At 40.3% G+C, this 13003-nt stretch overlaps 1 long non-coding RNA gene across 3 annotated transcripts in view; it reads left to right on the plus strand.

The window, feature by feature from the left end:
• The first annotated feature begins 357 nt into the window (after positions 1 to 357).
• Positions 358 to 13003, plus strand: part of LOC134911689 (uncharacterized) — a 35728-nt gene continuing 23082 nt past the window's right edge. Inside the window, exons 1-4 of one of the 3 annotated variants that reach the window (XR_010176767.1) lie at positions 358 to 455; positions 2463 to 2525; positions 2602 to 2659; positions 2842 to 3098. This is a non-coding gene — a long non-coding RNA (uncharacterized LOC134911689). Of the gene's footprint in view, positions 456 to 575; positions 801 to 2462; positions 2526 to 2601; positions 2660 to 2841; positions 3099 to 13003 lie in introns of those variants that run through there. The other 2 variants (XR_010176766.1, XR_010176768.1) reach the window with 2 other exon arrangements.

Here is a 13003-nt window from a genome sequence, read left to right on the forward strand (position 1 = left end):
CTAAGCATCACTAATAGTATATAAGTATTTATGTTACTGTGGCGACATCACCCACCACACATTGCCTCACCTTGAGAGGCTTTCTCTGCTTGTGGAATGCATACCCCGCCCCTTTTTTGGCCTAATGGAACGCACAGCTCCTCCACACGGTTACTGTGTTATTAGGGACCCCATTTGTTCTTATGGAGGTGGCTTTGATAGGTACCTATGGTTTGGTGACCCAAAGGTACATTATGTGTGAGTTCAAGATACCCTGTCGTATTCCCTACTAACTACTAGGTCCTCGTCCGCGTGCCTGTGACTTCCGGTCCGGTGGAACGCATGACTTCCGGTCTGGTGGAACGCATGCGGCTCTGGACCGGCGGCAGCGGCGCTAGCTCCTACACCGCTATATGCGGGGGGAGTATCTTCGGTGGGCTAATCGACCCCATTGTGTTCGATTAGAGGCTGAGTTGGTACATTGGCCATTACATCTATTTATGTACAAAGGTTTAGAATACACAATTTTTTTGGGTGCTCCCAGGATTTCCGGCTATTTCCGGTCCGGGAGCTTTAAATAGAGACCCTGTGGCTAGCAACCATAGTTGCCAATTCAGCTTATAACAAGCGGAATTGGGCTTGTTTTTTCTTCTGGTTGCTTATTTTTTTGGGTGGTTGCTTGTTGCTTGTTTTTGGGCTTATATTTTTTTATGCTGCTTGTTTTTGGGCTTCTTTTGTTTTTAGGTATCACTGACACCGACTTTTAGAGATAATTAGTCATTCATCCATATAACACAGATCCTCACACAGACATACTGTAGGTGAGACGTTGTGGATGAATAGAGTCTTAAAGAAATGATAATGAGTCATTCATTATGTCTATTGTTGCCGACTGCCGGTTGTGTGTATTCAGTAGGGCTAATTTGTTTTTAACAATGACAACAACAAAGACACTGACCAGACACACAACAGTGAAGCAATTCAGGACCACTTTATGTGGTATTCTTTATGTCAGATATGGTTTAAGACGCTTGGGTATTTGTTGCAAGGATTTTAAACCAACTACCAATATGCTTCAGCGCTTCAACTCAGGAATGTATAACATGGAAGCTTCTATAGACAATAGAGACAGCTCAGATGAATTTGCTTATATCCATTTTACATAAAACCTTTGTAATTCAGTGTGCTATGTACTTTACCTCACAGTATGCCATCTGCAATGCACTTTACTTCACACAGTGTGCCATGCACTTTACCTCACACAGTGGGGGTCATTCCGAGTTGTTCGCTCGCTAGCTGCTTTTAGCAGCATTGCACACGCTAGGCCGCCGCCCTCTGGGAGTGTATCTTCGCTTAGCAGAATTGCGAATGAAAGATTAGCAGAATTGCGAATAAATAATTCTTAGCAGTTTCTGAGTAGCTCGAGACTTACTCCTACACTGCGAATAGCTCAGCCCGTTTCGTTCCTGGTTTGAAGTCACAAACACGCCCTGCGTTCGGCCAGCCACTCCCCCGTTTCTCCAGACACTCCTGCGTTTTATCCTGGCACGCCTGCGTTTTTCCGCACACTCCCAGAAAACTGTAAATTTCCGCCCAGAAACACCCACTTCCTGTCAATCACACTCCGATCACTTCAACGATGAAAATTCTTCGTTCGGACGTGAGTAAATCTACTAAGTTTTGTGCTAAATTACTTAGCGCATGCGCACTGCGTACCATGCGCATGCGCATTTTTGCCTTAATCGCTCCGTTGCGAAAATCGGCAACGAGCGAACAACTCGGAATGACCCCCAGTGTGCTATCTGCAATGCACTATACTTCACACAGTGTGCCATGCACTTTACCTCACATAGTATGCCATCTGCAATGCACTTTGCTTCACACAGTGTGCCATGCACTTTACCTCACAGTGTGCCATCTGCAATGCACTTTACCTCTCAGTAATTCCTTTGTTATTTATTGAATTGAGTTACTATTTAATATTTATATATGCATTTATTATTTTGAATTGTCTTAATAATCTTTTGTTTTTGTTACCTTGATTTGGCCTCTTTATTTATTTAATAGAAGTACAAAGTTGGATGTTGTAAGATTATTTGTTTTATCTTTCCATCGAATAAATATTTCACAGTGAATACAAATGACCACAGATACAGTATATACAGTTGGCAATTTTCACTTGAGATTTTTCTTTAGAGGAAACATGAAAGTATAGTATCTTAAATTCACAACTCTAACTATAATATTTATAAAAATTCCAGTATTCTTTAAAAGCCAGTTTTGTGCTGATAAGTATCATTGTAAAGACCTTAAAGGCAGATTATATAAATAATTATATGTATTTTAATAAGACAAACAATAATGTTTGTTTTTATATAAAAAAAAAAAAACTTGAGTTGGGCTTTTTTTTGGGCTTTTTAGGATTGGTTTGGGCTTGTTTTGGGCTTATTTTTCAGTCATCGGTTGCTTGTTTTTCATTTCAGAGTTGGCAACACTGCTAGCAACAGGTATGCAGCACAGGGACGCCACAGATCCTCTATAGCACAGTAAGTAATACCCTTAAGGGGTATGGTTTATCCATTTGAAGCAGATGTTTACCATGTTTTTGCATTGATTATTTAGTGTACGCATCGGTTTATACCCTGTTGCTGCATCTCGGTAATCGCAGCTGGACTTAGAGGTATGTGATATGTGAGCACTATAAGGTGATTTGACCCCACATTATACCATTCTCGGTCATTAGGTTGACTATATGGTCTCCATTGTTCTAGACATATATGTATACCTTCTAAGTATGAGATTGGTTTGGAGCACACATCAGCTTATTTTACCTTCTTCTTATTGTGGTCATGTCTACCTTAGGTGAGTCAGGCCCCATGGAGGCGAATTGATTACCGCAGGTGGAGATGGTGTGTCACCATGTTGGTTTTACAGTTTTTCACCACTGACGTAGGTGGTGGGATGTGGATACGAGCATGCATATGTCTCACACATAAATGGTATGGTATGATTTGAGTTTTATAAGGCCTGGGAGACTGAGTCTCCTAATATGCATTTTTTTGTTCTTGTTATACATTTTTTCAAGCCTATGAAAATTTGATGTTGATACTATGATCATGTATTGCCGGTCTTCAGAAAGGTTCGCAACTAAACCGAAACGTCGACATTGAGGCTATCTATTGATCACAATAAAGCTTATGCTTTTATATTTGGACTGATTTATATATTCGCGTGAGTGCACCTTCCACTTCGTGGAAAACATTGTTAAATATATATATATATATATATTTCACATACATCCCCACCGAATCTGTGAGTGCCGCTCATCTTTGTATCTGTTAAATATATATATATGTATATACAGCAGAAGAAAACGGGTGGCACTCCTCAGGAATTTCCCAATAATGAAAACAGCAGACAGCTTGTATTAACTTCAACGTTTCAGGCGCTCTTTATTGGCGCCTTTCGTCAGGACAAAGAACCATTAACAGACACATACCTTTATAGTAGTCAGTGCAATATCCCCCTCCCGGCATCTCCCGCATTTCCGGACCTAAACGTCATCACGTTACACCTTGCCCTACGAGCGGACGGGCTGGAGGGGCGGGACCGGCAACCATGGTGACTATGCACCAATCACTGCAAGCATGCACTGGTGTCCGTGTCTTAGCCAATCCAGTGCGGGTAGGCGGGATAGTATCCTTAACAACCCGTGATACCAAAACAATAGCGCACATACAAACATATATCAAATGCCACGTTACCTACCTAATGCAAGTATAGATTAACTGAATGCTGATCTATTAGACCTATGCAGACTTCCTTTAAGCATAGTGTAGAGTCAATCCTTACCACTTTTAAGCACTTTTTGACAGTAGCAGACGTATTATAAATCGGCATATAGATAAAATCTGTACCATATAGATAAACAACCAGTTCGACTACCAAATCTGAAACCTGATGTCTATATATTACAAATTACCAGATATACGTAACAATCTGATAAAAATATTGCACAAAGCCAGAAACCTACATCTAATGCAATTTACATAATGCTAAGTTTTGATTAACCAACCACTATACACTCATACCATCTTTTGGCAAACTACAGAAAGCAAGTTAAAGAAACATTTTCATTCAACCCAGCTGGGGAAACAGTGTTCATATCAAAAATCCATTTGGATTCGAGCTGAATTAATTTCTTGTTTCTATCGCCACCTCTACTCAGGGGTGGAACATGGTCCACCAGTTTATAACGCAATGTCGCCATCGAGTGGCCCGCTTCCTTAAAATGTCTCGCCACAGGCTGATCAATCGCTTTCCCTTCATGTGCATGTCTGACGGCCGACCTATGTTGAGCTGGTCTCTCTCTAAATGAACACGTCGTTTTCCCGATGTATGCTAGTCCACAAGGACACTTGATGACATAGATAACATATTTCGTCGTACATGTAAGAACATGTCTAATCTTGATCTTTTTCCCAGAAAAAGCGAAGGGAAAGCGATTGATTACGTATATCAGGTAATTTGTAATATATAGACATCAGGTTTCAGATTTGGTAGTCGAACTGGTTGTTTATCTATATGGTAAAGATTTTATCTATATGCAGATTTATAGTACGTCTGCTATTGTCAAAAAGTGCTTAAAAGTGGTAAGGATTGACTCTACACTATGCTTAAAGGTAGTCTGTATTAGAGATGAGCGGGTTCGGTTCCTCGGAATCCGAACCCCCCCGAACTTCAGCCTTTTTACACGGGTCCGAGGCAGACTCGGATCTTCCCGCCTTGCTCGGGTAACCCGAGCGCGCCCGAACGTCATCATCCCGCTGTCGGATTCTCGCGAGGCTCGTATTCTATCGCGAGACTCGGATTCTATATAAGGAGCCGCGCGTCGCCGCCATTTTCACACGTGCATTGAGATTGATAGGGAGAGGACGTTGCTGGCGTCCTCTCCGTTAGAATAGATAGAGACACTTGAGTTGATTTACTACTAACTTAGTAATTTTGGGGAGCATTAGGAGTACTCAGAGTGCAGAGTTTTGCTGATAGTTACTAGTGACCACCACCAGTTTTATTTATTATTTAATATAATCCGTTCTCTGCCTGAAAAAAAACGATACACAGTCACATACCATATCTGTGCTCAGCCTCAGTGTGCTGCATGATAATATCATCTATGTATATCTGACTGTGCTGAGTGCTCACTGCTCACACAGCTGAATTGTGGGGGAGACTGGGGTGCAGTTATAGCAGGAGTACAGTGCACACTTTTGCTGCCAGTGTGACTGACCAGTGACCACCAGTATATTGTCTGCCTGAAAAAGTTAAACACTCCTGTGGTGTTTTTTATTTTTATTCTATAAACGCATTCTGCTGACAGTGTCCAGCAGGTCCGTCATTCATTATATTATATAAATATTTACCTGCAGTAGTGTTATATTTTTTTTTGTTCATCTCTATCATCTTTATCATCTCTATACTAGCAGACGCAGTACGGTAGTCCACGGCTGTAGCTACCTCTGTGTCGTCAGTGCTCGTCCATAATTGTATACCTTCCTGTGGTGGGGTTTTTTTTTCTATCTTCTTCATACTAGTAGTTTAGGAGTCTGCTGACAGTGTCCAGCAGGTCCGTCATTATATTATATATACCTGCAGTAGTGATATATATATATTTTTTATATCATTATCATCTCTATACTAGCAGACGCAGTACGGTAGTCCACGGCTGAAGCTACCTCTGTGTCGTCAGTGCTTGTCCATAATTGTAAACCTACCTGTGGTGGGTTTTTTTTTTCTATCTTCTTCATACTAGTAGTTTAGGAGTCTGCTGACAGTGTCCAGCAGGTCCGTCATTATATTATATATACCTGCAGTAGTGATATATATATATTTTTTATATCATTATCTCTATACTAGCAGACGCAGTACGGTAGTCCACGGCTGTAGCTACCTCTGTGTCGTCAGTGCTCGTCCATAATTGTATACCTACCTGTGGTGGGTTTTTTTTTTTCTATCTTCTTCATACTAGTAGTTTAGGAGTCTGCTGACAGTGTCCAGCAGGTCCGTCATTATATTATATATACCTGCAGTAGTGATATATATATATTTTTTATATCATTATCATCTCTATACTAGCAGACGCAGTACGGTAGTCCACGGCTGTAGCTACCTCTGTGTCGTCAGTGCTTGTCCATAATTGTAAACCTACCTGTGGTGGGTTTTTTTTTTCTATCTTCTTCATACTAGTAGTTTAGGAGTCTGCTGACAGTGTCCAGCAGGTCCGTCATTATATTATATATACCTGCAGTAGTGATATATATATATTTTTTATATCATTATCTCTATACTAGCAGACGCAGTACGGTAGTCCACGGCTGTAGCTACCTCTGTGTCGTCAGTGCTCGTCCATAATTGTATACCTACCTGTGGTGGTTTTTTTTTTTTCTATCTTCTTCATACTAGTAGTTTAGGAGTCTGCTGACAGTGTCCAGCAGGTCCGTCATTATATTATATATACCTGCAGTAGTGATATATATATATATTTTTTATATCATTATCATCTCTATACTAGCAGACGCAGTACGGTAGTCCACGGCTGTAGCTACCTCTGTGTCGTCAGTGCTCGTCCATAATTGTATACCTACCTGTGGTGGTTTTTTTTTTTCTATCTTCTTCATACTAGTAGTTTAGGAGTCTGCTGACAGTGTCCAGCAGGTCCGTCATTATATTATATATACCTGCAGTAGTGATATATATATATTTTTTATATCATTATCATCTCTATACTAGCAGACGCAGTACGGTAGTCCACGGCTGTAGCTACCTCTGTGTCGTCAGTGCTCGTCCATAATTGTATACCTTCCTGTGGTGGGGTTTTTTTTTCTATCTTCTTCATACTAGTAGTTTAGGAGTCTGCTGACAGTGTCCAGCAGGTCCGTCATTATATTATATATACCTGCAGTAGTGATATATATATATTTTTTATATCATTATCATCTCTATACTAGCAGACGCAGTACGGTAGTCCACGGCTGTAGCTACCTCTGTGTCGTCAGTTCTCGTCCATAATTGTATACCTACCTGTGGTGGGTTTTTTTTTTCTATCTTCTTCATACTAGTAGTTTAGGAGTCTGCTGACAGTGTCCAGCAGGTCCGTCATTATATATATATATATATATATATATATACAGAAAGTTATATATATATAGATGGGCCAGGTGTTTGTGTCGGCCACTAGGGTCGCTTATCTTAGTCACACAGCTACCTCATTGCGCCTCTTTTTTTTCTTCTTTGCGTCATGTGCTGTTTGGAGAGTATTTTTTGGAAGGGCCATCCTGCGTGACACTGCAGTGCCACTCCTAGATGGGCCAGGTGTTTGTGTCGGCCACTAGGGTCACTTATCTTAGTCACACAGCTACCTCATTGCGCCTCTTTTTTTTCTTCTTTGCGTCATGTGCTGTTTGTGGAGTATTTTTTGGAAGGGCCATCCGGCCTGACACTGCAGTGCCACTCCTAGATGGGCCAGGTGTTTGTGTCGGCCACTAGGGTCGCTTAGCTTACTCACACAGCTACCTCATTGCGCCTCTTTTTTTTCTTTGCGTCATGTGCTGTTTGGGGAGTGTTTTTGGAAGGGCCATCCTGCGTGACACTGCAGTGCCACTCCTAGATGGGCCAGGTGTTTGTGTCGGCCACTTGGGTCGCTGAGCTTAGTCACACAGTTACCTCATTGCGCCTCTTTTTTTTCTTTGCATCATGTGCTGTTTGGGGAGTGTTTTTTGGAAGGGCCATCCTGCGTGACACTGCAGTGCCACTCCTAGATGGGCCAGGTGTTTGTGTCGGCCACTTGGGTCGCTGAGCTTAGTCATCCAGCGACCTCGGTGCAAATTTTAGGACTAAAAATAATATTGTGAGGTGTGAGGTGTTCAGAATAGACTGAAAATGAGTGGAAATTATGGTTATTGAGGTTAATAATACTTTGGGATCAAAATGACCCCCAAATTCTATGATTTAAGCTGTTTTTTAGGGTTTTTTGAAAAAAACACCCGAATCCAAAACACACCCGAATCCGACAAAAAAAATTCGGTGAGGTTTTGCAAAAACGCGTTCGAACCCAAAACACGGCCACGGAACCGAACCCAAAACCAAAACACAAAACCCGAAAAAATTCCGGCGCACATCTCTAGTCTGTATAGGTCTAATAGATCAGAATTCAGTTAATCTATACTTGCAATAGGTAGGCAACGTGGCATTTGAAATATGTTTGTATTTGCGCTATTGTTTTGGTATCACGGGTTGTTATGGATACTATCCTGCCTACCCGCACCGGATTGGCTAAGACACGGACACCAGTGCATGCTTGCAGATTGATTGCTGGAGACGGAGAGAGGCAGTGATTGGTGCATAGTCACCATGGTTGCCGGTCCCACCCCTCCAGCCCGTCCGCTCGTAGGGCAAGGTGTAACGTGATGACGTTTAGGTCCGTAAATGCGGGAGATGCCGGGAGGGGGATATTGCACTGACTACTATAAAGGTATGTGTCTGTTAATGGTTCATTGTCCTGACGAAAGGCGCCAATAAAGAGTGCCTGAAACGTTGAAGTTAATACAAGCTGTCCGCTGTTTTCATTATTGGGAAATTCCTGAGGAGTGCCACCCATTTTCTTCTGCTGTACATAGTCCCTCACAGGTCATTGAGAGGGCACCCAGGTGCTATTTTCTTTATTTGTGGAGTGCCGGTCAAAATACGTTTCTATGTATAATATATTTAAATATATATATATATATATATATATATATATATATATATATATATATATATATATATATATATATATATATATCAAACAGACCGGTACCCTCCTTCCTATAATGCATCTGCCATGGTGCAATACATGATCATAGCTACCAAATTCCAAAGGATTGCACCCAACGGACTTCACAAGGAGAGACTGAATGACACCAGCACAGTGTAGCTAAGCTACACTATGCTGGTGTCATTCAGTCTCTCCTTGTGAAGTCCGTTTGGTGCAATCCTTTGGAATTTGATATATATATATATATATATATATATATATATATATATATATATATATATATATATATATATATATATATATACACATATATATACACATCCTTTATTTTAGTCCATAGGGAGCCCCCTGCTCTTTAGTGCCCCAGGCCTCCCGGGGCCTTAATCCGACTCTGCCTTGAGTGACAACTTTAATACAGTATAATGGGAAAAGGGCCCTAAAAACCCTGTACAATATACTAGAAGAGTACAAATAAGTCACATGATTTTATCAAAATAGTAAAATTAAGAACCATTGCTTTACCAAAGCCCTATACACAGTATATTTGTCTTCATAAAAGAGGTTATACTCTGAAACGCTGCATCAGCTGTAACTTATTCATTCTTTGGGTCTCTGAGTGCTTTTTATACCTGGTCATATATAAGTCCCAAGTTGTCTGACACTCACAATACTACAGATAGCCAGCTCTGTGCCTGTACTATAGCATATGTATATATCCCGAAAACGGAATGGCACTCCAGGTCTCATTCACAAATAAATTAAAAGTGACACTATCTGTACAGTACAGAGTCACCTGCTTAGTAGCATTCACCACCTCAAAATGACCAAAGCAGGAAAAAAAAGCAAGCTTTTGCTAGAGTAGCAGCTTGTGATTGTCTGGCATTGAAAGTGAGCTCTAGGGACTTCTGGCTTTAAGTCATTGTGTCACTCAACCCAACTGTCATAGGTAAGGGTATGGTTCGGTCCATACCCAGCATCTACAATAGATATCCTACTGCACTCCATACTGTACTGTATCTCTCCAGCAGAAAGAAAACCTAATCTGTAAATACAGCTTTGGATATAGTTAAACTCATGTATATTGCCATTTTGAATCTTTAAAACAAATTCAACAAGAAACTGTGCTCATAGTGAAAATGTTTGGATGATACTGCCTGGAGCATTTGACAGTTATACTTAGTGTTATCTAAGTAATTTGTCCATCTTGCTAAAATGTAATGCCAATGCAATAAGTTCTGACGTTATGTTAGTGTTTTATCTCTTTGTGTTTGCCAAAAACGTCCATGTTTTCTGATCTGCAATTACTATTGAAGCAGTAAGCAATCAGAGTTTTTGCTGGAGAATTTGTAGTAACCTTTATATACATTTTCCATTGACATTGGAGACCAGCAGAAACCTGAGAATGACATTCAGGGTTTACAGTTACTGTATATAATTCCCCTGAAACTAAAGGGGGCAAAAGAAAGTACATACAGAATCAGTACTCATCATTAAATCATGGGGCCACATAGCAACAATTTAACGCCTTTGCCAGTGAGGCTTTGTTTTCACTTAATAAACCTTGTTTATTTTTTATCAGAAGATGTGCGTCGGGCACTTTTCGTGTTTCGTGTTTTGGTTTTGGATCTGGATCCCCTCTTGTGTTTTGGATCTGGATTGGTTTTGCCAAAACCACCCTTTCAGGGTTTTGGTTTTGGATCTGGATGATTAAAAAAAACAAACATAAAAACAGTTAAAATCACAGAACTTGGGGGTAATTTTGATCCTACGGTATAATTAACCTCAATAACATTAATTTCCACTCATTTCCAGTCTATTCTGAACACCTCATACCTCACAATATTGTTTCTAGGCCAAAAGGTTGCACCAAGGTCGCTGGATGACTAAGCTAAACGACCAAAGTGGGCGGCACAAACACCTGGCCCATCTCGGAGTGGCACTGCAGTGGCAGACAGGATGGCAGATTTAAAAAATAGGCCCCAAACAGCAAATCATGCAAAAAAGAAAAAGAGGTGCAATGTGGTAGCTGTATGACTAAGCTAAGCGACACAAGTGTGCGGCACAAACACCTGGCCCATCTAGGAGGGGCACTGCAGTGTCAGACAGGATGGCACTTAAAAAATCTAGTCTCCAAACAGCACATGATGCAAAGAAGAAAAAGAGGTGCACCGAGGTTGCTGTATGACTAAGCTAAGCGACACAAGTGTGCGGCACAAGCACCTGGCCCATCTAGGAGTGGCACGCAGTGGCTGAATGTCGAAAGTGGCCCACAATTTTTTGGGACACAGACAGCATCTCCTGCATGCCCCTGTCATTTCTCAAAAAATTCTGCACCGCCAAATTAATTGTATGTGCAAAACATGGGACGTGCTGAAATTTGCCCAGATGTAATATATGCACAATATTGATGGCATAGGAGAGTGTACCCCTAAACCACACACACGGCAAAGCCTGTAAAAATAATTTGGATAATAATAACCCTTTTATTTGGACGGAGTTATATAACAATATGCGGCACAGAAGAGCATATCCCTAAACCACACACACATGACAAAGCCTGTAAAAATAATTTGGATAATGATAACCCTTTTATTTGGACGGAGTTATATAACAATATGCGGCACAGAAGAGTGTACCCCTAAACCCCACAGGTCAAACCCTGTAAAAATTATTTGATTTAAATATTTTTCCTTGGTAGGTGATGTGGATAGTCCAAAAAACGACGGATACTGCAGTGGAAGTGTCCCAAATTTGCATAGGAGTGACCAATAATCGCCAGTGATAGTGGTGGAGTCCAGACAGGTATGTCGAGATAGCGCAATGTGTTTTGCTGGTATGCTTAACCCAGCTTCCTCAGGAGCATGTAAAGAGTGGCTGGTAAGAATCCTTTTTATACCTGGTTTAAGTGGCATGATTCATTGCACCTGACAGGCATCATAATGAATTGAAAAAACAAGCCGTTCGTAAATTCTATTAAAATATATAGTTAGAGAGTCACAATTGGACCCCAAAATACATGGACAATAAATAGCATTAAAACTATTATGTAAACTGTAATATACATAACATATATAACATAAATAAACATGTTTAATTACAGTTTACATAATCGTTTTAATGCTATTTATTGTCTATGTATTTTGGAGACCAATTGTGAGCTATCTCCACATACCTGTCTGGACTCCACCGCTATCACTGGCGATTATTGGTCACTCATATGCAAATTTGGGACACTTCTACTGCAGTATCCACCGTTTTTTGGACTATCCACATCACCTACCAAGGAAAAGTTCATCAGCTGCTAACAAGGTGGACATTATCTTCATCTGGATCACTGGTAAATACTGTACCTCATAATTGCAACTATCAGATTTATGCCAAACAACTGATTATTGATGGTCTTAGCCAGTGACACTAACCCTTTCTGAGTGAATCCTAGCCAGCATTGTGGAATTTTAATCAGTGAAACTAATCATTCCATACAGGCATTTATGTGGCTACCTTTAATTATTTTATAACTATTTTACTATATTTCACTAATATATGTTATTAATTAATGTTTTTTTTTTAAACAAGCCTTTCATATATACATATTTACTCTATTCTCTTGATCAGCCAGCGCTGGTAAATTTTTTCTTTTCCATGATTTGCCTCTACTGTTCATCATACCAGGCTGTGTGGAGGGAGATGAGACTCTAAAACATTATATGAGTCACACTCTGTGTAGTTAAAACTATGAGCAGTTCCAAATATATAGCGTACCCAAGGACAGGTATAGTAGTCAAATTCCTGACTTAGGGCATATTCATTCTGACTATTGGGGGGAACATCATCTAAATAAGGCCATGTAGAAAGGAAGGCGGCATCCTTTATTCCTACCAATTGCTTGAACCACTGGCAACCCCCCTACTGGCCGTCGTATTAATTCCCTATTGGATATTTTATCCCAATAAGATTAGTTTGACAAGAAACTTCTGGAAAACAGACACCCACTTTAATATTACTTCTTTTAGCATGTAGCAAAATCACCAGATAAAGTAACTGAGATGATCAAAGCCTGTAAAAAAACACTCAAGGCTCTATTTTTTAAGTGATAGGTTTTCCAAGAAGCTGATTTTCCTTGAGATTTGAAAAGGCAATAATATTAAATGTAATGGTTATACAATGAATATTAATGTCATTTTTAAACTCGCGGAATGGCGGCTTTAAAAA

This window comes from Pseudophryne corroboree, chromosome 4, assembly GCF_028390025.1.
Source record: "Pseudophryne corroboree isolate aPseCor3 chromosome 4, aPseCor3.hap2, whole genome shotgun sequence".
NCBI lineage: Eukaryota > Metazoa > Chordata > Amphibia > Anura > Myobatrachidae > Pseudophryne > Pseudophryne corroboree.